At 47.4% G+C, this 27705-nt stretch overlaps 1 protein-coding gene across 1 annotated transcript in view; it reads right to left on the reverse strand.

The window, feature by feature from the left end:
* Positions 1-27705, reverse strand: part of CMTM7 (CKLF like MARVEL transmembrane domain containing 7) — a 47572-nt gene that overhangs the window by 17153 nt on the left and 2714 nt on the right. The gene's annotated exons all lie outside the window — the stretch shown is intronic.

Below are 27705 nucleotides of genomic sequence, written 5' to 3' on the forward strand. Positions count from 1 at the left end.
GGAAATCTGACTGTGAAATAAGACTTTCTGAATTCTGACCCCTGAGTCTCAGGCCACCTACCACGTGCTCTTCTCCAGCAGAGCCCAATTTTGGACAATCTCGTTTAGACAGCGCATGGTGTGTACTTGTGCACACTACCGAAAGTGTCCTTTTTGCCGAAGGAGTCATTTATTACTACTTTAGCTAGCCAGCATCTTAGCTAGTGCACTTAAGAAAAAAAAGAGAGACTTGATTGACTCTAAACTCTTCAAGAACTCCTCCAGGGCCAGTGGGTAACCTCTGCAAGTGCCCTGAATCCTCTAGATCAATACTCAGGGGGCAGCCAGGAAGGTGAAGCAGAAGAAAGAACAGACAACGGAGAGAAAAGGCCTGGGATGTGGGCGACTGCCCCACCCCCTGCAACCAGCCCTCTCAGGACCTCTTCTTCCCCCACCCTTTTTAAAAATTTGAAGTAGAGTTGATTTACAATGTTGTGTTAGTTTCAGGTGTACAGCAAAATAATTCAGTTATGTGTGTGTGTGTGTGTGTTTGTGTGTATATATATATATATATATATATATATATATATATATCAGTTATACATATATGTTCTTTTTCCGATTCTTTTTCTATTATTCAATATTACCAGACATTGAATATAGTTCCCTGTGCTGTACAGTAGGACACTGTTGTTTATCTATTAGGACCTTTTCTCGTTCTCAGTGAGAAAAGCCTGAATTCAGAGAAACTGAAGTGAAGAAGGCTGAGAGGCTTTTGGAAGACACATACGGTTCTGTTTATTCATTTATTTTTCCTTAAAAATTTATATTAGTTTTTGGCTGTGCTGGGTCTTCGTTGAGGCACTCGGGATCCTCGTTGAGGCATGCGGGATCTTTTAGTTGTGGCACGCAGATTTTTTAGTTGCAGCACGCATGTGGGATCGAACCCGAGCCCCCTGCATTTGGGAGCATGGAGTCTTACCCACTGGACCACCAACGAAGTCCTGGTTCTGTTTAGAGTAACGTCAGTGTGATACCACCTAAAAGGACTCACTTGTTTCTCTGGGTGCTTCCTATCTCCTCTCAAAAAGGTCTGTTCTTTTTTACTTTTTATTATTATTATCTTTTTTGGCCTCACTGCGCGGCCTGTAGGATCTTAGTGCCCCGACCAGGGATCAAACCCATGCCCCCTGCAGTGGAAGTGCGGAGTCTTAACCACTGGACCGCCAGGGAAGCCCCAGGTCTGTTCTTTTATAATGAACTGTCATGAAAGTTGAAAATAAGGTATCTAACATAAACGTCCAGGGGTTTAAAAGTCACGCTGCAAGAACCCTCAACTCAAAGACGGGTCTCACAGACGCCCCGTGGCGCTGTGTACAGCCACTGGCTTTCCCTCAGACTAGAAACTTCCTCTCCCTCAAACTGCATCCTTTCTGACTCCATGCTATCAGAATTCTTACAAGAAGAGATAATTTTTGTGAAAGCAGCAGTGTGTTTCAATTTCACAGGAGACGAAGCACACTGAACATTACCTGAAAGAGACGATCGTCCCCTCAGAATTTTGGAACTAAAACAGGTTGGTCCCTAAGTCCAGCAGGCCAGGCCTGGGTGGATCTCCCTCAAGGAGGAAATGGAATTTTGACGTAGTGCTCAGGAGATGACCTCTGGTGGTCTCAGGGTCCTGGCTGCCTGTGCCCAGGGACATTCCCTCGGCAGGCCTGTCCCCCGATGCCCTGCCACGTCTGGGGCACTGAGTGTGCCTGTGTCTGGCTGAAGATGGCACCAGACACCTTTGTTTGAGAGCCCGGGGCTGGATGCCAGCAGGTCACCCACCCCACCCTCTCGCAGGGTTTTTATTCTGACCTTGGGATAATGTCTGAGAGAGAGACAGGCAGGAAGAGGGAAAGTAACTGATAAAAGGCAACGTCAAAAAGCCTCAGACCAACTCTAAGAGGATTTTCTGGAAAAGCCCAGGAGATGAAAGCCAAGCTTGTTCAAAAAGTCAGAGATGTGGATGATGATGCAGTGATGGGAAACTGCATTTGTAGATTCAAGCAGGCCCCTAGTGACTCTGCCTGGCAGCGGGCAGGCAGGCAGGAGACTCTGCAGTGTTCCAGCTGTGGCTGAGCTCTGCCCTGGGGCACGGGGAGACGCACCTGTCTGCTGGTGAAGCCCCCTCTAGGGACCAGGAAATGGCCCCGTGCAATCTCACGAACAGCCACGTGCCAAAGGATTATTCATTGGTTATTAAAATTCACTTATTTTGCTTTCTTGTATTACAAAGATCACATGTCAAGTTGTAAAAAGCACTTTATGACACGTCTTGGAGCTCTTTTTTTTTTTTTTTTTTGTGGTACGCGGGCCTCTCACTGTTGTGGCCTCTCCCGTTGCGGAGCACAGGCTCCGGATGCGCAGGCTCAGCAGCCATGGCTCACGGGCCCAGCCGCTCCGCGGCATATGGGATCCTCCCAGACCGGGGCACGAACCCGTATCCCCTGCATCGGCAGGCGGACTCTCAACCACTGCGCCACCAGGGAGGCCCCGTCTTGGAGCTCTTTAATGGCACATATACAGATCTACCCTTTCCCTTTAATCAGCTGCGGCTTCACTGGACTCAGGGTCTCTCAACCTTGGCACCACTGACACTGACCAGGAGGATGCACTGTCGTGGGGGGCTGCCCTGTAAAATGCCAGGCTGCCACCCGGTCTCTTGTTTCCCATGTGGATTTCCTTTCTGTCGCACTGACCCTCCTTGACTTGCTGCTCCACAAAGGACAGCCCTTCGTGAGCACTTACTATACCCAAGCCCAGGGCTCAGTGCTCTACAATTGTTAACCAAGTTCATCCTCACAGCAGTCCTAGAAGGTAAATACTACTGTCATCATTTTACAAGGAAAAGAAGGCACAGAGAGGTTAAGTGACTTGCTGAAAGTCACACAGCAGGGAAGTAGAGCCGGTTGGGCCCCCGGCATGCGACTGCATGTCCTTGCTCCCCACCATGATGCTGCCCTGCCTACAGGACCTGTTTGTTTCTCTCCAGGACGGTTTCCTGGCTCTTGCCTCTGTTTTCAGTCAAGGTCTTGAACTCTCTGTCCAGTTCCCACTAGGGACGAGCACGGAACAGCCTGTGGGACCCCGGATAAAAGAAGGGAACCCTACCCTGATTCAGAGTCCCACACACTCGGAGGCAGGGCTCTGGGGCTCCAACTCAGAAAGGTGGGCCCGTTAAAAATGGCGGTCATGTCAAGTGTCCTGCTCAACTGATAGGGTTACTCTAATTACACAATCAATACTTATTTAGTATAGAAAATTAATTCATACAGGTGTCTATTTAAGAAAACAAAAATCACCGATAATCCCACTTCTCAGAGATAACCACCACCCCTGGTATTTTGGGGTATTTCTTTCCACATATGGATGTTATGAGCACATATGTATTATTTTTCCTTTTTGAAGATTGGATTACATACTATATACAGTTTTATACTCTGCTTTTTAAAAAGATTAAGTATTTTATCATTTGTAGTCTCTCCTCACTCGGTTATTCTGCTTTAGAGCCCCAGCAAGCTATGTATTTCACCTGTTTATTTTTGTTGTCACCCCCCGAACATAAGCCCCCTGATGATGGGGGCTTTGATCTGTTTTGCTCACTGCTGTTGCCCCAGAGCCAGGAACCCTGAATGGTGCGTGGGCTCTCCATGGTTATTTGTGGCTGGAATGAATGAATACAGTTTACGGTGCACCCCTGAGGCCTTCCACGTTCCAGGCACTGGGCAAGGCCACGCTCCTGCTGCCTCGTGCTGAGAGGGGAACAGAGAAAGGAAAAAGCATCGCCCTGGACAGGCCCTACCTTTTACGCGCGGGAGGAGACCAGTACGTTTGTGGTTCTCCTGTGCATCTGAAACAACTGCGAGCTTTAACCCCAGAAGCAAGGGGTCACCAGGGAAGCTGTGCAAAATACACACGCACACGTTCAGGTGTGGATCAGGCCAGAGTGACGCTTTGACAAGCTGGCCACCCCAGCCGAGGCCACCGCTGGCCACTGCATTCCTCATTGGAGATGGGTCAGCTGTGGGCACACGGGCAGGGCCCAGAGCGAATTCCCTGCTGTACTCCCAGGGCCCAGCACAGAAGAGGGCTTCAGTGACGTGTGCAGAACTGCATTTGGGGTGAAACTCGATTCTCACCGGGACCCCGCAGTAAACATGGCCTGTGGGCGGACTGCAGCCTCTTCTCCGCAATCCTGTCCCCTTGGCTCTCAGGTTACAGGAGGCAGCACTGGACGCAGGGGTTTGCTTTGGGGGCACAAGCAGGAGGGGGGCTGCCTTAGCAGGGGCCACCACAACAAGCAGATGGAGTGCCCAGCAATTGAGACACACCCTGCAATATTTATGGATGAGCCAAAACGTAGTATAGGAGCTGCTTCACAATAATATGGGAGCAAGTGGGCATGAGGGGTCTTTGGGGGATGATGGAACTGTTCTAAAACTGGATTACGGTGATGGCTGCACAACCCTGTCAGTTTATGCAAAATCACTTAATAGTAAGCTTAAAACGAGTAGCTTTTACAATACGTACATTATGCCTCAATAAAGCTGTTAAAAATAATATGGGAAGAGTAAGGGGATGAGAATGTATTTCAAGGAGGACTGGGCATGAATTGGTGACTGTTACAGCAGGTGATGAAGGTGACAGTACACCCTCTAAGGATGCGATGAGGATTAACTTCAGTTAACACGTGGGAAGTCCTGGTGCTTCACCCCAAATAAGTATGCAATGAACCGTGAAATAAGATTAACAGGGAACTAACATGTGAGGGTTCATACTGAGCACGGGGGACTTCCCTGGTGGCGCAGTGGTTAAGAACCTGCCTGCCAATGCAGGGCACATGGGTTCGATCACTGGTCCGGGAAGGTCCCACATGACGTAGAGCAACTAAGCCCGTGCATCACAATTACTGAGCCCGTGGGCCACAACTACTGAGCCCGCGTGCCACAACTACTGAAGCCCGCGCGCCTAGAGCCCGTGCTCTGCAACAAGAGAAGCCACCGCAATGAGAAGCCCACGCACCGCAACGAAGACCCAACGTAGCCAAAAATAAATTAATTAAGAAAAAAAAACTGAGCATGGGCTTGGGAGGCACTGCTGGGCTCAACACCGAATTGTCAAATATCTTTAAAAAATGCATATCCTTTGACCCAGTAATGCCATCTCTAGTAAATTATCCTATTGAAACAGTGGTGGGTTTTTTTGTTTGGCTTCTAGTCTTGCAGAATCTTAGTTCCCCAACCAGGGACTGAACCCGGGCCTCGGCAGTGAAAGCGCTGAGTCCTAACCATTGCACCGCCAGGGAATTCCCCAGCGGTGGGTTTTCAATTGAGGAAACACAGTATTAACTTAGAACAGGGGGAAACATAGAAAATACATTAAATGCTCTTTTTTAAGATTCTAAGATCAGGATAAAATCAGATGATGAGACCCCTGTGTGCAGCCAGGGTCTGACTCAGTAGGAGCTAGTGTTTCTCAGAGGTTCCCTGATGAATAATAAAAATAAAATAAAAGAGGGTGACTGCCAAGAATCTTCTCCAGGACAGGGGGAGCAGGGGCAGGGTCCACAGCCCTTGTTGGCACCTGAGCTTTTTACAAAGTGCTGAAATAATGATGATTATTCTCACGAATGGCTACTACCCATTAGGTACCTCCCACATGCCCGGTACAGGGTTGTGCTATTATGACTCCCCTTCTACAGATGAGGAAACAGATGTGGAGAGGTGCCTGCCCCAGGCCAGAGAGCTATTTGCACAGAGATGGGATTCAGTCTTTTCCACCATCTGGTTCCCAAATGCGGTTCTTAACCACAGCACCCTGCTTCCTGCCTCTTTTATGTGTTTTTTTCCCCCAAGCTGTGGGACTGGGCAGATGACTTCATCAGCAAAGCTTTAACTGTAAAGCCTTCCCTGAAGACTCAATGGCCTGTGGTAGGAGACGGGATGGGACCGGACCGGGCTGCACAAGAAGCTTAAACTCTCTGCAACCAGATATTCTGATTCCTTCGGCCTCAGCAGTGCAGGGTACAGGGAACATCCGACCCCCCATTAGCACACTGTGGCTGACTATGTTCTCCAAGAACGGCCACAGCACCACCTCCAGGCTCCTGTGCTTCTTCCAGAGCCTTGCTGCTCCCCACCAAGAAGCAGAAGCCATCCACTGCCCTTGAATCTGGGCAGCCTTGGCACCGCCTGAAATGTGGTGGGAGTGACAGGGCAGGCCTCCCACGGCTGGGTTAGGGGCCCCGACATAGCTTCCCTGTGGCCCCCCCATCTGCAGACGCACCCCTGGAACTCTCCCACCAGAGGTCACTTGGTGAGGCCACGGGTGGGCGTCTGGCCAAAACCCCAGCTGAGGGCTGGTCACCAGCCAGTATCAACCACCACACGTGAGGAAAGCTAGTCTTCAGTCATTCCGGCCCCAGCTCTCGAGGTCTCCCAGATGCAGCCCAGTCATCCTGGAGCAAAGACGAGCCCTGTTCACTGCATCCTGCCCAAGCTCCTGACCCACAGACTCTGTGAGCGTAATAAGTGGCTGTTTTACAGCTACTAACCTTGGGCGTCATTTGCTGTGCAAGCACAGCAGCTGGAGCAAGCGCTTAAACAAAAAAAAAGGTCCCGCTTGGTCTGCTTTGAAAGTTGCATATGCATTGTTCTGGGTTTCGTGTTTTGATTCTTTGCAAGGGGAAGTTGAGGTCCGCTCAGAGGGCAGTGGTGGGCCCAGGTGAGAGATCACATCTGCGTCTCGCACCTGGCACTCTGGCTTAGACACGTCCCCTCTGCGGAGATGCTCTTGGGGCAGCTCAGCTGGAAGGCAGCTGTCGCCTCCGAGAACCTTGTCGCTATTACATAACGAAGCCGCTGGAAAGGGGACGGCGGAGGATGGCTCGACAGATCCCCACCTCCGTCCCACATCGCATCCGAGAGGATGCCTGTCCTGGATCGTCCTCGACGAGAGGCTCTGATGGGGCAAAAACTGCCTGGGCCTGGAGGCTCCGGGTTCGATTTAGAAAAATGAAAAATGCCAGTGACAGTCAGAGGCTACATCCTCGAGCTCTCGGTCTGGGCTTCCTGCAGCCATGGCATCTAATAGGGAAAAGCAGGAGCCCAGGACGGCTGCCTTGGCATCCTCTCGGCCCACCCCGAGTGGCTCAGCTGGTGAGAACCACTTATTTATGCTTCCCGGTAAGATTTCACTTGAAAAGAAGATCCTCCTACCACATACATCTACGTATTGATTTTCTTTAAATTCAGGGCGGCAACTGTCTACACAGTGCTGAACACAGGCAGCTCCTTGAGTCTGGGGAGCGGGTATTGCCCACCATGAGCTCTGTGACAACGCCACCTCCCACCATGTCACGAGACTCAAGCTGCTGGGCTCCCAGAGGGTGACAGACACGTGGATAGTGCCGAACCCAGTTACTCCAGCCGAACCCAGCTCAGATCAGACTAGAAGCTAACCTCGAGACATGGAAGCCAGCCCGGGTCATGAATAGCAGGGTCAACCCCAGCTGACCTCCGTCATGTGAGCAACGAACACTCATTGTTGATGCCACCAAGATTTTACGACTGTTTGTCATGCAGCAAAAGCTAACCGATGCATCTGTTTTCAGAATTTTCCTGGTTTCCCATTCAGGCGACCCCAGTTTTTAAAGCGGAAAGAAGAATAAATTAATTATTCCGTGATTATTTATTGAGTCCTAACCATGTTCCCAGCCCTGCTGAGGGACACAAGGCTACACTGGTTTCCACTTTGCCAAAGACAATCCTACGGAAACCTTGATGCAGAAGAAAGGGTTATGCCACTCAGTACTTTGGCCAGATCCTGGGGAAGTAAATATTTGAAGAAGCTGTGCGGCCGGCCCCAGCAGGAGGCCTGGTATTCAGCCCTGGGCACATGCCAGAAGTAAGCACCTGCTGAATTTGAGAATGTGGGTGTGGGATACCTTGATTAAAAACCCAGGCAGCATGATGCCAAATCAGTGCCAGCCTGGGGGAAAAAGAAATTAGTCTGGGATAAAAAATGACAAAGCAAGTACCTAAGAACCATTAAATGATTGTAAGCATGTGTCACTGATGGAAAACCACAGTGGTTAAGGATACATGATTGTCGTCTGGTATCCTGTGAGGAGTGGAGAAGGACGCCTGAGTGTTGGCCAAAGGCCACCTCCAATCAGAATGATTGAGGCTGAAGGGGAACAGTAAAGCACGGCCAGCAACCACGATAGGTCCAACAGTCACTTAACAAACACAATTACTAATGGGCCAGTTAACCTCGCTGGGCCTCAGTTTCCTCATCTTTAAAATGGGGATAGGGCTTCCCTGGTGGTGCAGTAGTTAAGAATCCGCCTGCCAACACAGGGGACACGGGTTCGAGCCCTGGTCCAGGAAGATCCCACATGCCGCGGAGCGACTAAGCCTGTGCGCCGTGACTACTGAGCCTGCACTCTAGAGCCCGCAAACCACAACTACTAAGTCCGCGTGCCACAACTACTGAAGCTTGTGCGCCTAGAGCCCTACTCTGCAACAAGCCACCGCGATGAGAAGCCCGTGCACCGCAACAAAGAGTAGCCCCTGCTCGCCCCAACCAGAGAAAGCCTGCGCACAGCAATGAAGACCCAACGCAGCCAAAAATAAATAAATTAATTAATTTTTAAAAAGTCCTTGCAGAGGTATTTTGGGAAGAGTAAACAGGATGATGTTTGAGAAGCTCTTAGCACAGAGCAGCACTTAAATGGTGGTTCATCTAAGCGCAGCGAGTTGTCACCAGGAGTGAGCACAACTTAAGGACAGCTTAGACACCCATGCTGCCCAAAGGGCGAGGAGCCTCAGACCCGGACACAGGTACCTAAAAAGAAAACGGGGACGAGTGCCATCAGGGAGGTACCGTCTGTGAGGAAGGATGCTGGAGGAGAGGAAGGCCAGGGACGTCCTCTGTGAAGAGCGGGTGTGGCCTAGTGTGGACCCACGGGGGGCAGGATCTGAACACACAGGGAAGGCAAAAGGACGCTTCCAGCTGAGGGAACCTGGTGGGAAGGCGTGGGGTGGAAAAGCACGGGGCGTATTTGGGGACAGGTGAGTTGTCCTCCATTGCAGCAAACCGCACATGTGCGTGACAAAGCTGGCAGGGGCGGGACGGGGGGCGCGTCCGATTCCAGGCTGAGGAAGTAGATATTCCAGGCAGGCAATGAGGGAGCCGGCGAAGGTTACTGAGCAGGGAAGAACCACAACAGAACTGCAGGCTTGGAAAATGAATCTAGTGGAGATGGGGGAGAAGGAGTGCGGGGTCAGTTAGGAGGAGGCTGTGTCCATCCTTGCAGGGGACGAGGAGCAGAATCAGACATACAGCCAGAGGAACGGGCAGGGAAGGTGGGTGGGAGGAGGACGGCAGGCGGCACAGATGTTCCGGGGACCCTTGGGGGTGATGTGGGGAGCAGCCCCCGCATCACGGCAGGCGGAGGCCAACAGGAAACTCCCCCTGCGAGCCCATTCAGGAGGGGGCTGCCTCGGATTCCTCAGACTGCTGACCACAGGCTCCAAATGAGCTGGCAGTCCCATCTGTCCAGACCTTGGCACAAAACGACTCATGAAAGAAAAATGTGCCAGGCCTCCCTCTCCTGCGGGCCACCAGTGCCCCCTCTCTTGTTCTCTGGCCCAATTCTAGAGAACAACTCCCCAGAGAGGACAAGACCATGGGGCTGGCATGGACACCTCGCCCCTGTCTTCTTCCCTCTCCAGCCACCATGTCCTCGGTTCAAGGGCACAGTACGGTTCAAGGGCACAGTTACTGTGACCTGCGCCCCTAGCTTCAGTGACATCACTCCCCAAGGCAGGCCCTTCTCTGATGCCTCGCTCTCCTTTGCTCTCTCACTTTCGAGTCACCTGTGTGCCCGGTGAAAACAAAGACTTTCCTTCAGAAAGTTCCCCACCCCCTTGACCTTCACTTACAAAATAACCGGTAAGGCTGGAACCTGGCCCCTCCCTACACTTCCCCTCACCAGGCCTGCAGGGTCACCCTGAGCCTCCTGGCTGCTGTAAAAGCTGCCTGGTGGTAAGACACAGGGCCTTTCGGTCCCCACGGAGCAGCCCTGCCTCTGCCCTGGTCTAGATGCCTGTGGAGGAAGCAGGAAGGACAGAGACATGAACATAAAGTGCCTCCTAAACAAAGCCCCCTCTCGTGCACCTGCTAAGAGGGAACCAGACCACTCAGATAAATGCAGCACAAATACACTGTCCCCAGGGCTGCACTGGGGCCGGGCATAGAGCAGGACCTCAGTAAGGTGAGACAAATCACCTTGGATCTGGACTCAAATGCTTCTTTTTACATCCTGTTTCTGAGTCGAGTTTCACTACGTTATGCTGTTCTGACATGTGGGCAGAAGTGAGACACAGGTAAAGCCCATAAGAGCAGCAACCACAGGAAGAGGAATGAGAGACAAGGATTCAGAACAACCCTCGCTGGCTTATCAGTATGTGAATGTCTCAACGAGAAGGTCTGGAAGTGGACTGGGTCATTAGTAAGTTGCTGGATCAGCTCTTTCCAGGGTATCAAAACCCTCAACAACATATTGGCATATTGAACCCAACAATCTATAAAAAAACATAAATGCTCAAGAATTAACTAAAGTTTGTCCCAGGAATGCATGGCTGGTTCAACATTTGAAAATCAATGTATGTACCGTATTAACAGACCGAAAAAGAAAACCTAAATACTCATATCAGCTGATACAGAAAAAGCATTTGACAAAATTCAATATCCATTTATGATAAAAGCTTTCAGCAAACTAGGATAGCAGGGAACTTTCTTAACCTGATAAAAGGCATCTACAAAATAATCTAAAGCTAACAATGTACTTAGTAATGAGAGACTGCATGTTTCCCCCTAAAATAGGGAACAAGGATGTCCTCTCTCACCACGCTTATTCAACATATTTCCAAAGGTTGCAGTAAGAAAAGGAAATAAAAGGCATGTAGATTGAAAAGGAAGAAACAAAACAACTTTTATTTGTAAACAACATGATTATTTATGTGGAAAATCCCAACAGAATCTACAGAAAAAGATTCTAGAACTAATAAATGGGTTTAGCAATGTCACAGGTTTCAAGATCAATACCACAATCAACTGAACCTGCAGGTCTAACTGCCAACTGGTAGGAAATACTGGGGACTGAAGAACTTGTTAAGGACACTGCAGGGATGCACTCAGACGCATCTACTCAATGGGAGTGAACCACAGGAATGAATGAACAGCTTTATTCAAGAAATAAATTGTAATGAAAAAGAAGGAAGAGGAGGAAGCCATAGATTAAAAGAGACTTGAGAGACACATGAACAAAATACAATGTGTGGTTTTTATCTGGATCCTGATTTGAGCAAACCAACTGTTTAGACACATACACACATAACTGGGGAAACCTGAACAGACTGGATATTTGATATTGCTTGTCTTTTAAGCTATGACAACAGTAATATAACAATATAATATAATATAGTAATAGTGGTCACTATTAAAAAGTATACATACTGAAATACGGAATCTAGGATTTGCTTCAAAACAATCCATGGGGGCTTCCCTGGTGGCGCAGTGGTTGAGAGTCCGCCTGCCGAGGCAGGGGACACGGGTTCGTGCCCCGGTCCGGGAAGATCCCGCATGCCGCGGAGCGGCTGGGCCCGTGAGCCATGGCCGCTGAGCCTGCGCGTCCGGAGTCTGTGCTCCGCAACGGGAGAGGCCACAACAGTGAGAGGCCCGCATACCGCAAAAAAAAAAAAAAAAAACAATCCATGGGGTAGATGGGAGACAGACATAAAACAAGATTGACGGTGTGTTGAGAACTGTTTTAGTTGGGTGATGGATGCAGGGTCATTATAATATTCTCAATATTTTTATGTTGAAAATTCCCCATTATATGGGGCTTCCCTGGTGGCACAGTGGTTGGGAGTCCGCCTGCCGATGCAGGGGATGCGGGTTCGTGCCCCGGTCTGGGAGGATCCCACATGCCGCGGAGCGACTGGGCCCGTGAGCCATGGCCGCTGAGCCTGCGCGTCTGGAGCCCGTGCTCCGTGGCGGGAGAGGCCACAACAGTGAGAGGCCCGCGTACAGCAAAAAAAAAAGAAAAAAAAAAGAAAAGAATAAAAACTTTAAAAAGCAACGTACAGAGAACTGTGAGTAGACCCGAACCGTGGAAATAATGCTGCGGCCAGGGAAGGGTGGCAGCTGAACAGAGGTGTCAAGAAACCTTTTCCCAGTTTATCCTGTTTAGACTTTCAATGAAAGACCCAGATGAAACAGGTAAATTAACACCCTCACTGCTTGATTAATTCCTCCAGCAATTTTGATGAGGCAGTTGACAATGATGGGGGGAAGCTGTCAAAGCCTAACAGAACCATGACGAACTGATGTCTATGGCTGACAGCGCTTCCATACCTCACCACTACCAAAACGCCCGTTCTGTGAACCGATCAAGAATTTTTCCAAACTCTACACCTTTGCACGGGCCGTTCCCTCCTCCAGAACGCTCTTCCCGCCTTTTCCTCCTGCCTCGCCATCATCCCACGCTCAGGTCTCAGCCTGGAGGCGCCTTTGCCGGGAAGGTCTGAGCACAGGCTGGGAGGACCCAGGGCACCCTCTGCCCCCTCCTGCAAAATCTGGGCCCCTATGCTAATCACACTTCACGGATTCAAAGACGCCCCGTCTTTTCACACCATCCCTTCCCTCCAGCCGGAGGCGGAGCTACACCTGCTGCCGGCCAGACCAGACAGCACCTGTGGAGCAGTTACCATTGTCTGCCATGTGCCAGCATCAAAACTTGCGAATGGATGTCAGCACATGGAAGAAAATCCCAGAGGCCAGAGCGGAGCACTCTTCGAAGCCCTGGGAACCAGAGGTTGTGGGGCTGAGATGGCGAGATGGTGAAACAGGCACATTTAGCATCATTTCCAGAAGCAGGAGTCAAAAGCCAGCTTACGAGCCCAGCACCAGTAGCTTTTAGTTCTTTCACGGATTCTTCTAAAGAATGCTGCACTGCTCACACTTTGGATGGCACAGAGGACCAGAGTATGCAAAGATATTTTAAAAGGATTTCTTTAAAAAGAGTCCTTAAAAAAAAAAAGAAATTTAGAAGAGGGCTACTTTAGGAATATCTTAACCAATTTATTTTCCTTCATTAAGTTTCCTTTTTATGTATTCACAAGAATATATAAAATCTCCATTTAGTTAAGTCTAAAGGAACTCTTTCAAGGAGCATAAAATAAAATTTCTAAATGATAAGAGATTTGCATCCTCATATAGTTAACATTGGCTTCCTTTCCTAGCAGTGCCTAAAACAATGCGGCCTTGGAGGTGATGAAATACAACACCTGTATAGTGTCCAGATCTTCTGCCCAAGGGGAAAAGTCTGATCAGCCTCGTTCACCGCTGTCCCCCTCAACATCTGGCACAGGGCTGGGACAGAGGAAGCATCAAATAAATATCTGATGCAGTGACCTGAAGCAGCGCCTCTGCCAGACAAAGAGCCACGACTAGGACCACACGAAGGTTTATCACTCGAGCCAGAACTAGAAATCCGAAAGTGAGCTGGCTGCGTCAGGTCTTCTATTCTCTCAGCCTTTAATCCACTACAGCGATGCCATTGTTCAGTGTTTGCTGGTGTTGCTTTAAACTAGGAGCCCCATCCTGACAGCTCGACAAACCGGCAGACGCTTCTCTCATCCCTCGGCTCATCTCTGCTGGCTTTGGCGTCGGAACCCCGTTTTGAGTGTGTAGGTCAGTGGAAAGCTGTTGACCCAACTAAATAAAATCGGGCGTCCAGCTTCTCCCCGCAAGCTCCTGCCTCCTGGCCTGCAGGCCTGAAGCGACTGCCCCGGGCCCTTCCCCAGCTGGGCCACTCCCCACTCCCTCATTATCCCTATTAATGACCATGATTAATAATTATCATTACTGGGTCTTCTGAGGAGGTCCACGTCTCTCAAGCACTTCACCCAAGCTGACTTTTCTGAAAGGAGTGCTATTACCAGAGGCTTTGGCAAAGAGAATCTTCTTTCATTTCATTCAAAAAAAAAAAAAAAAAAGATTCTGCACGGACAGAGAGAACAGACTAGTGGTTGCCAAGGGGGAGGGGGTCGGGGAAGGATGGAGAGGGAGGCTGGGGTGAGCAGATGCAAACTATTATACACAGAATGGATAAACAACAAGGTCCTACTGTATAGCACAGGGAACTATATTCAGTATCCTGTGATAAACCATAATGGAAAAGAGTATTTTTGAAAAAGAACGTGTGTATACATACATATGCATAATTGAATCATTCTGCTGTACAGCAGTAATTAACACAACACCGTACATCAACCAGACTTCAATAAAAAATAAATTAAACTAAAAGCAAAAACAAACAAACAAAAACGACAACAAGAAAAAAAGATCCTGAGTGCTTTCTAAATTCCAGGCACCCTGTGGTGACCCAGACAGGACGGTCACTGCTCCTATGCAGTTCAGGTCCTGGTAGAGAAGACCCACCACCAACCGGTAATGAAGATGTGAGCAAGGGGGTTTCAGCTAAAGAGGTGCCGGGAAGAAAACAGAACTGGGCAACAGAACAGGGGGAAGCAGGCGTCTCTAGACCTGGGATTGTTTCTGTTTCCTTATCTTTAAATAGGAAAAAAAGGGGAAAACCACACGGTCCAGTGGTTAGGACTCAGCGCTTTCACTGCCAAGGGCCCAGGTTTGATCTCTGGTCGGGGAACAAAGATCCTGTAAGCCGTGTGGCATAGCCCCCAAAAAACAAAACAAAACCATAAATATGAAAAACAGGGCCTTGGAGTCCTCTGCACACAGCTGACAGAACAAAGAGTAGAGAATCCTGCCTCTTAAGAGCCTCAAACAGGAAGCGACAAATAACACTTCTACGCTCATTCCATGGGTGAGAGCTAGCTGCATGGCTGCACAGCTGTCGACCAGAAACAAGCCTGCACCCTGGGAGAGGGAGCACGGGTTTTTGGTCAACAGCTAAATACTTCAGCTGAACTCTGGCATAAATTACTGTGAACTAGGGTGCATGGCAAAAAAAAGAAAAGAAAGGAAAATAACAGTAACTAAATGATAGAGGCTGTTGTGAGGAATCGCCCAAGCAATTTTAGCCGCTGTCCCAAGGATATTACCTTTTTTTTTTGGCCAAGCCATGAGGCATGCAGGATCTTAGTTCCCCGACCAGGGATCGAACCTGTGCCCCCTGCAGTGGAAGCGTGGAGTCTTAACCACTAGACCGCCAGGGAAGTGCTAAGGATGTTACCTTTGAGCTAAGCCATTTTTGCTTTTTCTTTTTATTAACAGGACATGCAGTTAAGCTCAACTTGAACTATTACCTCCAGATAGGAAGTCTGCAAAAGGGACTTTTGTGAAAACAAAAGCACTAAAAGAGAGATAAGTCACCATGATCCAAACACTTTTCTTTCCTTTCTTTCTCTTTTGCCTCTGTTGTAGCCACAAAACACGGAGAATCAGAGGGTCCCTCCAAACCAACTTCAATATCCAATGATGGGGCTGCTCTGCCCTGGACTCTTCACAAATGTCAAAGTCACGAAAGATAAGAGAGACCGTTCCAGGTTGAAGAGATTACAGAGTCACAACCACTGAAGGCAACAATAGACCAGAAAAAGGACGTTAGTGGGTCAACTGGTGAAACCCGAATAAGGCTGATAGATTAGACACGACAGCACTGGTGTCACTGATCTCCTGATGGAGGGAGCCATACTGCAGTTTGTAAGAGAAGGTCCTTCTTAGGAAATGCTCACTGAAGCACTGGGGACAAAAGGGCATCATGTCTGCAACTTACTCTCAAATGGTCCAGAGAAAAAAAAATAACGTGTATATAAGTAAAAAATGATTAAACAAATGTGGCAAAATGTTAACGACCAGAGGACCTGAGGGAAGGGTATGTGGGGAGTTCTTTGTGCTGTTCCTGCTAAGTTTCTGTATATCTGAATTGCTTATAAATAAAAAGTTACAAAGGTATATATAGTTTAGAGACAAATCACTGGGCACTTCTACAAACATTTAAAACAGCAACTATTTCACAAGCAGTAAATTAAGCAGGGTTCACTCGACCATTTTAAGACGTATTTGAGCTGCAGTCTCTTATCTGTAAAGATTCTACTAGAATGTGGTAAAATTTATTTGGCATTCTAACAGTTTGGGGGAACTGGGGACACTTCATTTACTGTCTGTGGAAGGCCAGACAGCACATCTCTGGAACCCACTTTTCATCTATTGCCTCCACCCTGCCATCTGAGAATGACTCTGAGGCTCTCTCTCTTCAAGTCTGCTCTGTCTTTATGGTTCTGCTTTTCTCAGCAAAAATTCAAGGACCGCTTCTCTCTCTGAAGAAGCTATTAAGGAAAAAAATGTGCTAAAATAAAGAAGATGGAGGCGTAACTGCCAGCCAGAGTGGCGGAGGGTGGCCATCACCTCTCCAAAACTTCATGTCTAGAAATAAGCAAAGCGCTTCTAAAAGGACAAACTAGGGACTTCCCTGGTGGTTCAGCGGCTAAGGCTCCACACTCCCAATGCAGGGGGCCTGGGTTCGATCCCTGGTTGGGGAACTAGATCCCACATGCATGCCACATCTAAAGATCCTGTGTGCTGTAACTAAGACCCGGCACAGCCAAATAAATAAATATTAAAAATATATAATCAATTAAAAGGACAAACTATGAAAAGTCTGCCCACAATGGACAGTCTTTAATTGGTTTTATTAGTGTCCTGTGGCTGCTGTTACAAGTTACCACAAAATTGGTGGCTTAGAACAACAGAAATTTATTCTTTCACAGTTCTGGAGGCCAGAAGTCCAAAATCAGTATCACTGGGCTGCAATCAAGGAGTTGGCGGGGCTGAGCTCTCTCTGGAGACTTCAGGAGGGTGTGCTCCTTACTTCTCCCAGCTTCCACGGCTGCTCTGGCCATCCTGGCTCATGGCTGCATCACTCAAGCTCTGCCCCATCTTCACATCACCATCGCCTTCCCCACAACCCTGCTGTTGAGTCTCTTATAAAAACATTTGTCGTGGGATGTAGGGCCCACCCAGAAAATCTAGATAATCATTTAAAGACCCTTAATGTGATTAAATCTGGAAAGACCCTTGTTCCAAATAAGGTAACATTCACAGGTCCCTGGGTTTAGAACGGGGATATAAATTTGAGGGGAGGGGGACCAGATGACCCACTACACCTGGAAATCAATTTTTTATCTCTAAATGACACTAAGACAATTATATGTTGAAACGGTGATCATAGCGCTAAATATAGGCATATCTTGTTTTACTGCATTTTGCTTTATTGCATTTTTTACAATAGCACTGGCGTCACTGATCTCCTGGAGTATCTATTGGTGCCTGTTTTCCAACAGCATTTGCTCACGTCATGTCTGTGTCACACTTTGGTAATCCTTGCAGTATTTCAAACTTTTTCATTATTATTATATTTGTTATAGTGATCTGTGATCAGTGATCCGTGATGTTACTATTGTAATTCTTTCGGGGCACCACAAACCATGCCCATGAAAGACGGTGAGCTTGGGACTTCCCTGGTGGCGCAGTGATTAAGAATCCGCCTGCCAATGCAGGGGACACGGATTCAAGCCCCGGTCTGGGAAGATCCCACATGCCGTGGAGCAACTGAACCTGTGCGCCACAACTACTGAGCCCGCGTGCCACAACTACCAAAGCCCGTGCACCTAGAGCCCGTGCTCCGCAACAAGAGAAGCCGCCGCAATGAGAAGCCCACGCATCGCAACGAAGAGTAGCCCCCGCTTGCCACAACTAGAGAAAGCCTGCACGCAGCAACGAAGACCCAACGCAGCCAAAAATAGATAAACTAAAAAAAAAAAAGATGGTGAGCTTAACCAGTAAGTGTTGTGGGGTTTTGTTTGTTTGTTTGTTGGGGGTTTTTTTTGGCTGCACCCCACGGCATGTGGGATTTTAGTTTCCCGACCAGGATCGACCCCACGCCCCCTGCAGCGGAAACATGGAGTCTTAACCACTGGACCACCAGGGAAGTCCCTGTTGTGTGTGTTCTGACTGCTCCACTGACCAGCTGTTCCCCATCTCTCTCCCTCCTCTCTAGTGTCCCTATTCTCTGAGACACAACAATATTGAAATTAGGCCAATTAATAACCCTACAACGACCTCTAAGTGTTCAAGTGAAAGGAAGACTCACATGTCTCTCAGTTTAAATCAAAAGCTAGAAATGATTAAACTTAGTGAGGAAGGCATGTCCAAAGCCCAGACAGGCTGAAAGCTCGGCCTCTTGTGCCAAACAGCCAAGCTGTGAATGCAAAGGAAAAGTTCTTGGAGGAAATTAAAAGTGCTCCTTCAGTGAATACATGAATGATAAGAAAGCAAAACAGACTTAATGCTGATAAACAGAAAGTTTTAGGGGCCTGGTTAGAAGATCAAACCAGTCACAACATTCCCTTAAGTCAAAACCTAATCCAGATCCAGGTCCTAACTCTCTTTAGTTCTATGAAGACTGAGTGAGATGAGGAAGCTGCAGAAGAAAAGTCTGAAACGAGCAGAGGTTGGTTCATGAGGTTTAAGGAAAGAAGCCATCTCCATAACATAAAAGTGCAAGGTGAAGCAGCGAGTGCTGATGTAGAAGCTGCAGCAAGTTATGTAGAAGATCTAACTAAGATAATTCACGAAGTTGGCTACACTAAACCATAGATTTTCAATGTAGACAAAACAAACTTCTATTGGAAGAAGATGCCATCCAGGACTTTCATAGCTAGAGAGAAGTCAATGTCTGGCTTCAAAGCCTCAAAGGACAGGCTGATTTTCTTGTTTGGGGCTATTGCAATGTTAAATTGAAGCCAATACTCACTTATCATTCCGAAAATCCTGGGCCCTTAAGAATTACGCTTGGGCTTCCCTGGTGGCGCAGTGGTTGAGCGTCCGCCTGCCGATGCAGGGGGCGCCGGTTCGTGCCCCGGTCTGGGAAGATCCCACGTGCTGCAGAGCGGCTGGGCCCGTGAGCCATGGCCGCTGAGCCTGCGCGTCTGGAGCCTGTGCTCCGCAACGGGAGAGGCCACAACAGTGAGAGGCCCGCGTACCACAAAAAAAAAAATAAATAAAAATAAAACAGCAATATTTATTTAAAAAAAAAAAAAAAAGAATTATGCTAAATCTACCCTGCCTATGCTCTCTAAATGGAACAACAAAGCCTGGATGACAGCACATCTGTTTACAACATGGTTTACTGAACACGTTAAGCCCACTGGTAAGACCTATTGCTCAGAAAAAAAAGATTCCTTTCAAAATATGACCACTCGCTGACAAGGCACGTGTTCGCCCAACATCTCTGACAGAGATGTACAAAGTGAATGTTGTTTTTAAGCCTGCTAACACAACATTCTGCAGCCCGTGGATCAAAGAGTCATTTTGACTTCGTCTTATTATTTAAGAAATACATTTTGTTAAGACTATATAGCTGCCATAGATAGGAATTCCTCTGATGGATCTGGGCAAAGTCAACTGAAAACCTCTGGATTCACCATTCTAGCTGCCATGAAGAACATTCATGATTCATGGGAGGAAGTCAAAATAGCAACATTAACAGGAGTTTGAAAGAAGTTGATTCCAGCCCTCATGGATGACCTTGAGGGGTTCAAGACTTTAGTGGAGGAAGTCACTGCAGATGTGGTGGAAACAGCAAGAGAACTAGAATTAGATGTGAAGCCTGAAGATGGGACTGAATTGCTGCATCTCCTGATAAAACTAGAACAGAACAGAGGTCACTTCTTATGGATGAGCAGAAAAGTTGTTTCTTAAGATGGAATCTGCTCCTGGTGAAGATGCTATAAAGCGTGTTGAAATGACAACAAAGGATTTAGAATATTACAAAAACTTAGTTGATAAAGCAGCAGCAGGGTTTGAGAGGATTGACTCCAATTTTGAAAGAAGTTCTCCACTGGGTCAAATACTATCAAACAGCACTGCAGGGCTACCCTGGTGGCGCAGTGGTTGAGAGTCCGCCTGCCGATGCAGGGGACACGGGTTCATGCCCCGGTCTGGGAGGATCCCACATGCCGCGGAGCAGGTGGGCCCGTGAGCCATGGCCGCTGAGCCTGCGCGTCCAGAGCCTGTGCTCCGCAACGGGAGAGGCCACAACAGTGAGAGGCCAGCGTACCGCAAAAAAAAAAAAACAAAAAAACAAAAACAAAAAAACAGCACTGCAGGCCGCAGAGAAATCATTTGTGAAAGGAAGAGTCAATCTATGTGGCAAACTTCAGTTGCCCTATTTTAAGAAATTGCCACAGCAGCCCCGACCTTCAGCATCCACCACCCTGATCAGTCAGCAACCATCAAACACCAAGGCCAGACCCTCCACCAGCCAAAAGATTATGACTCGTTAACAGCTAGAGAAGCATCTCTGTGGTGCACCTCACTCTCCAGAGCTCCTCGCAAGATCAGGCTGAGGCGAGACTTCTCAAACCCATCTGTCTAGTCCTCCTCTTGCCCTTGACTGCTGCCCTCACTCCAGAACCAGTTGCACGAGAATCCCCATCTCTAGCTCTGCTTTTAGGGAAGCTGACTTCAACACTCCCTGTGATGGATGTTGGGAAATTCTAAGAAAAATGCTGGTCACGCAGGTCTTCTTGTTCCCTAGACTTTTCTGTTTCTTAACATCTTAAATAAAGTTAAGTGGGAGTCTAGAGCAGTGGAACTCTGAACCTGAACACGAAGTAGAGTCTCTCAATGGCAATAAATGTGGAAGACCCCTGAAACCCTCTGGGAGAAGATCACAGGAGATGTGTGAGAATCTAAATTACAGGACAGATGAAAAAATTTCCACGAGCAGGCAACATCTGGTCCAGGAATTCTACTTGTAGGAGTTTCTCCTTCTGATTACCTTGTACACACACAGAACTATGATTATGTACAAGGGTATCCACAACAGCACTACGACCTAACAAAAGATGGGAAATAACATAAATGCCTGTTGAGAGGGGACTGGGTAAATATATTATGGTAAATCTATTCTCTGGAACACAATGCAGCTGTTAAGGAAAATGAGGAGAATGAGAATACACTGAACACATATGGAATTATCCCCAAGATGGAAAGAAGATGGACACACACACACACACACACACACACATCAAAACATAAAATAACTCCTGAAGGATATACAAGAAACCAGTATCACTGGTAGCCTCCAGGAAGGGAAAGCAAGAATTGGAGGACTTTTTGAACTTTTAAAATCTTGATCATGTGAATGTTATCTGTTCAAAAAAACCAAATACAATTTTAACAATTGTACAACCATAATTACTGTTTGCATAAGGATTTTTATTTTTTAGAATGGCTCTGGGAAGTGACCCTGGAGGACAGTGGGACTACTGGGCGGTAGAGGCCGTTCCTACATGTCTAGTAGCTGCACAGAAGGTATTTAAATTCCCCACACGGTTTCCTCATCTGTAAAGTGGAAGTACTGACGCCTCTTAGGGATGTTGTAATGACGAGTGAGTTTTTGCATTTAAAGCATTCAGCACAATGCCAAGAGCAAGAACTCAGCCAACAGATTTACGCCACAGGAATTCAATGACATGTGACCACAGCCCAGATAAAAACTTGTATAACTGTTATTATAAAAGTGGCCACTGTACCTCCTGTCTCCTGCATGGCTGTTGCTCCATGTTTTCTTGCTAAGGAGCAGCCGTGAGAGCATCGGATTTGATGCAGGAGGCCTGGGCTTCTGTGGGTGTGTGAGATGTCTACTGCTGCATAACAAATTACCCCAAGTTGGTAGCTTAAAACAGTATTCATTTATCATCTCACAGTTCCCACCAGTCAGGAGCCCTAGGCAAGAGACTTCTGCTCAAGGCTGCAGTGTAGGTGGTGGCCAGACTGGGGTTTCATCTGAGGCTTGCGGTCCTCACCCAAGCTCATATGCTACTACAGCTATAGGAATGAGGTCCCTGTTTTCTGGCTGGTTGTCAGTAGAGGGCTGCTCTCAGCTTCCAGACAGAACCTACAGATGCTCGCCACGTGGTCCTCTGCCAGGCCCTCTCCTAGCAAGGCAGTTTACTTCTCCAGGGCCAGCCGGAACATCTCTGCTTTGGGAAGAACCCAGTACAGCAGGTCCCCTATGTACGAACCTTCAAGTTGCGAACTTTCAAAGATGCGAACGTGTGTTTGCGAGTCCAATCACATAAGTTAGTTCACATGTCTGGCGTACACTGTCATGTGCGTGCATCCTCTACAAGTGGTTGTGCTTTTGTGTACTTTACTGTACAGTACTGTATAGAGTACAGTAGTACTTTAATTCTAAAGTAGTATCTTTAATTCAAGCCCAGGATATCCACAGAGATTCACGATGCAGGAAATGGCATGGGGATTTTCTTTATTTGAGGAGGCACTGTTAGTTTTTGAAGCACAGGACCTGAACATAGAATGGTACATAAAGGTTGCAGCAGCCATTCAAAACGCAATCCAGTGCTACCGTGTCATCTATGACGAGAAAAAAGGAGCTACTAGCAGTGATAGCTACTACTATCACTGGATCATTTTTCAAGAGGGTAGTTAGAATTGAATCCAGCAAGGAACCAAACGTGTGCCATCAATGTCAGGCGTGAGTGAAACTGCAGCTTGCCCTCCATCTCCTATAGCTGATGATCCTTCAGCTCTACCATCTCCCACCTCCTCTCCCTCCTCCAGTCAGTAACTCTTCTTGCCTGTTCACTCGATGCCAGCCCTGTATGCCAGCTGTTGTCCTGTACTACTGTACTTTTCAAGGTACTGGACTGTAAGATTAAAAATGTTTTATTTTTTGTGTTTGTTTGTTTTTTATGTATTATTTATGTGAAAAGTATTATAAACCTATTACAGTACAGTACTATATAGCCGATTGTGTTAGTTGGGTACCTAGGCTAACTTTGTTGGACTTACGAACAAACTGGACTTACGAACGCACTCTTGGAACGGAATTCGTTCATATGTGGGGGACTTAACTGTACCTCTTTTGAGGGCTGTCACCTGATTAGATCAGGCCTACCTGGAGATAATGTCCTTTTGATCAACTCAGAATCATGTGATTTAGAACCTTAATTACATCTGCAGCATCCCTTCACCTTGGCATGACATAACCATGGGAATGACATCCCATCATCTTTGCTATTTCTTATTGGTTAGAACAAGTCACAGGTCCTGCCTACACTCAAGAGGATGGAATTACATAAGGTTGTGACTCATTGGGGGTCCCCTAGGGTGTGTCTGCCACAGTGGGCTAGCCTGGGAGCCTGTCTGCCATACATACACAGACAGACAGCACACCATGGTGGGGAAGGGCTGGGCCTTGGCCACACCTAGGCTCAAATGCTGGCTCCAGAATTTAATGGAATTTTTGAAACTTGGGCAAGTTACAAACCCTCTCAGCCTTCATTCAACCAACAGAAAGGGAAAATAAATAACAGAGTCATTAAGGGTTAAACAAAGGGAAACTGCATGTAAAATTGCCTGACATACTAAAGCAGACACCCAAACCTTAGTTCTCCTCTCAGGAGGAACTTAGGACTTAAACACAAAGATGATACTAATGGTTTCCTCTTAAGCTTTCCAGCAGCCCAGAGAGTACATGCGAAACGCTCTATAAAATACGACACACACTGTCTGGCCTATACCCCAGTGAGGGGTTTTCCCCACTCTGGCCGAGTTCATCTCTGGCAAAAGGTGAAACTGTCATTAGTACCTGCTGTCACATCTCAGAGCACCTCCTTTTAGCTCTGCTACCGTCTGCCCACCAATGAGGAGACAAATGGATAAGTTATGGTCCAACCAACTACCATGTGTAGTTATCACAGCATCCTTTTCAAATAAGGTTTAATGACTTGGAAGAATTCTCATGGCATATTGATAATGATAAAAAATAACCCCAAATTGTCCTTTTATGAGCTCAAGATCTGGACTCAAACTGCTTCACTATTTAATGGCTTTGTGACTTTGGGCAAGTTACCTAATTTCTCTATGTTTCCTCATCTGTAAGGGGCAGATAATGATCGGACCTACCTATCGTGAGGACTAAATGAGGTCACACATGTAAAACACCCAGCCCAGTGGCTGTCACCTAACAGGAACTCAACATGTGACAGATGCTATGATGATTAGTTAAGTATCACTTTCATCATTTGAGAGGAAAAGTTTAAAAAAGACTTCTTTATAAACAATATTAGCATTGTTGCCACCTCCTTAGGGGAATAAAGAAAACCTAAGAGGAAGAAGTGAGTAAAGAGATATGGAGGGTCATGCTATATTTAATCACTCCCTCTGCCTTCCAGAAGGTCCAAGTTACTCTGTACCCGAAAGCCTTTAATTTCTCCCCCCTCCTTCTCATTCCCTTCTGAATTCCCTTCACTTTCTCCATCTCTAAAAAATGAAAATGACACCCTCTTTACTCTTAAATTTCACAGCAACCTCTTCCGTGAGTAATGTGTGGCAACCATTGTATAGACAATTTCTCTTTATCAATCAATCTATCCTTCTATTTATGTAAAGTAAAAGGCTGCTCAAGGGAAAGGAAGAGCCTTGTCACTGCCGCTGTGAAGTAAAACACAAACCAGGTGAAAGGCTTTCTCAGCAGGACACTGAGAAGCTTCTCGGTGCTGATTTCCGCCAGGGAGCAGGACAGGGCTGCACTGGGGAGAGGCCCCGTTCTCCTTGCCAGCCCTCATCTCTCAGGAAGACCCGGGGCTGGAGGACCAGCTGCCACCACCAGGCCCTGAGCCAGGCCACGGATGCCAGGAGTTGCTAAGGACCCCAGAGAGGAATGCCCGGGAGTGAGCAGTGGGCAAAGGAACTGCTGAGCCAAACTGTGACAAAGAAGGAGAGCATCTGGCAGGCGGCGGGTCAGAGGGAGGCTCCCAGGCAGCAGGCCTGGGGCAGCACCTCGGGCAGATGGCAGGGGGAGGAAACAGATGGACAGCCAGGGGCCCGGGCAGGAAGTGCCAGCACTGAGAGTGGGGGATGAGGGATGGGAGGAAGAGAGCAGAGAGAAGGCCTTCCCTGGTACAGAACTGAAATCAATGCACTGACCCACACAGGGAGGCCTCGGAATGTCCTGGAGGGTCTCCAGGACCCACTGTAATGCCAGAAACCCTGTGCAACTCTGTCCGGACTCATGCGGGACAATGCACCAGCCCCATCCCCACCCTGGTCCCCCAGCCTCATGGACCCTTCAGCTGCTGTTTGCATCAGGACCATCTTCTCTGGCCAGTGGTTCCCAATCGGGGGTGGGGGGGACAGGCAGTTATTTGGGGTACCCTGGAGGGGAATTCTTGCCAGTAGTTAGGAAATCCACATGCTCTGCAGCCTGAATAAATAATGCCTCATACCCGCGTGGTACTATCATCCTTCCAATGTACGCGGCTGTTGCCATAGCTTAAATACAAGTGCCTTTAAAAGTATTTGATGAAAAGAAAGGCTGCAGTAGACGTTATACAGTTCTCATTTCATACTGGACATACAGAAGATGATTTCTCCAAGACCCCTTGCTTTTGGAAAGGACGTGCGGCTGCTTCTGACCAATGGTATCACCTTTGAGCCAAAGAATAAAAGAGAACCTGTAAGATCCTTATGTGCTTGTTATCTTCTTTGGTTTCAACTGAAGAAGGCATGTGTCATAGAGGGTGTCCCAAAGTCACGGTGGTGACTCCACCAGCCTTGCTCCACCAGCCTTCCTTGGTGTGAAAAAGATAAATTTTCACACCAGCAACCAATGACTGATATAAACTCTGAAGAAATAAATCTTTTCTTATTAAGCTCTAAAAAAATAAAATAAAAGCATTACGAAATTTCCCAGTCCATCCATGTCACTGTTCCTTTTCCAAACCATCAGACACCAAAAATACTACTATGACTTAAAATATTACTACTATCACATTTGGCTCCTTGAAATTTCTGGATGATAAAGGGACAACTATTGATTCTAGATGTTAACAAGTCTAGATAGTTATTTAATGCCAGCATGCTCAGCAGGGAAAGAGGCGCTCCATTCCTCTCTCTGTGAAAGGTGAGGGCCATTTATCCCAGGGAAGTATTTACGGCTTTGCACACCAAAACTTCTCTACAGGGGAGTTCATCACTGTCTTATTTGTGAATGGGCAGAACTGGAAGCTCCTTGAGCCACAAAAAGGGGGAGGGGGCTGGTCACACAGACTAAGGGACATTAGTGACTGGCTATAAAAACGCTGTTCAAAACCTAATTGCAGACAAACCTTAAGTGACATGAGAAATCATTCATTACATATTAAGCAAAAAACTTACAAACTGTAGAGCATCACCCTTCTTTTGTAAAAACAAAACAAAACAACCACAAATTCTCTCTCTCCTATGAAATAGTAGAAAATCTTACTTTAAATATCAATCTTGGGGGAGAGGGAGTGGGAGACTCTAGTTTCTTCCCTGTGTTTCTCAAAGTTTCTACAATGAACAAGTATTACTTCTGTTATTGGGAATAAAGCCCGTAACTTATGTCTTGTCATTTTTATTTGTTTGACCATTGATGGACAGTGTTTCTTGTTCTTGGATCGGGATTGGGTTTGGGTCAAAGACTCTTGACAGTGAGGTTCTTTGCTGCCCTTCCAGGAAACAGGGCATGGGGGTGCAGGTTGCATTTGGGAACCAAATTATCTGAAACAGAACACGGAGGGGTGGGCCATTCTGGGCTATGCTGGCTCATTCTCCACTCTATTCACAGTTATATTCTATTCACGGTTATATCGGAGGCTGCGATCCCCCAAAGTCTAACTCCATTTGGAATCTCGGCTGTGAATGTCCAAGGGAAGACCATACTTGCTCCAACCTCCTAGGAAGTCTTTAGGATGCTCTCTCTGGCCAGAAAACTCAGGCACTCTCCCCCGACTCACACACCCACTTAGGCTCCTTCAATCGTATTTCTGACAATCCACCTCTTTAGAATTGTAAATAAGTACTTGCAGTGCCTCTTCGTTCTATGAAATGAATAAAATGCATCCTGAATATGACCCTAATCCCTGTGACAACTGAAAAAAGCTTCCACAAAGTTCCAAAATGACCCCTAGGGGGCTGTACAGCCCCAGGTTGAGAACCATCACTTCAGTGGTGGGTTGATGTCGACATGATTACTTCTGGGATAGTCTTAGAATAAGGACCATATCCTCAGCACTATCTGGCAGACCCTAGATGGTCTAGTCTTGGCATACTTCTCCAGACTCACCCACATCACTCCCAGCCGTGTTCCTTCTCTCCAACCATTATCACTACTCCTTCCTCCAGCCTCAGAGCCATTGTCTGTGCTCTTCCTTCTTTTGGTAACACTGTTCTCTCGTTCTTCAAATATCCCTTCCTCAGAGAAGCCCATCCCTACCTCCCAGACAGGGCAGGCCCCCTAGTTAATCCTCTATGACACTGAGGACCTCTCTTTCATAGCTTTTGTCCCAGTTTATAATTTTATATTTAAAATCAACTGATTAATACTTTCCCTATTACAGTATAAAGAGAACAGGAGATGACCTGTCTGGTTTACTCTGCTTTCCACACTGCCCTAGTGTGTACAGTAGGTGCTCAATATTTACTGAGTAAATAAAGGAAGCTTCTTGGAATTCCCTGGTGGTCCAGTGGTTAGGACTCTGTGCTCTCACTGCAAGGGCCTGGATTCAATAC

Source organism: Hyperoodon ampullatus (assembly GCF_949752795.1).
Source record: "Hyperoodon ampullatus genome assembly, chromosome: 10".
Taxonomy (NCBI): Eukaryota; Metazoa; Chordata; class Mammalia; order Artiodactyla; family Ziphiidae; genus Hyperoodon; species Hyperoodon ampullatus.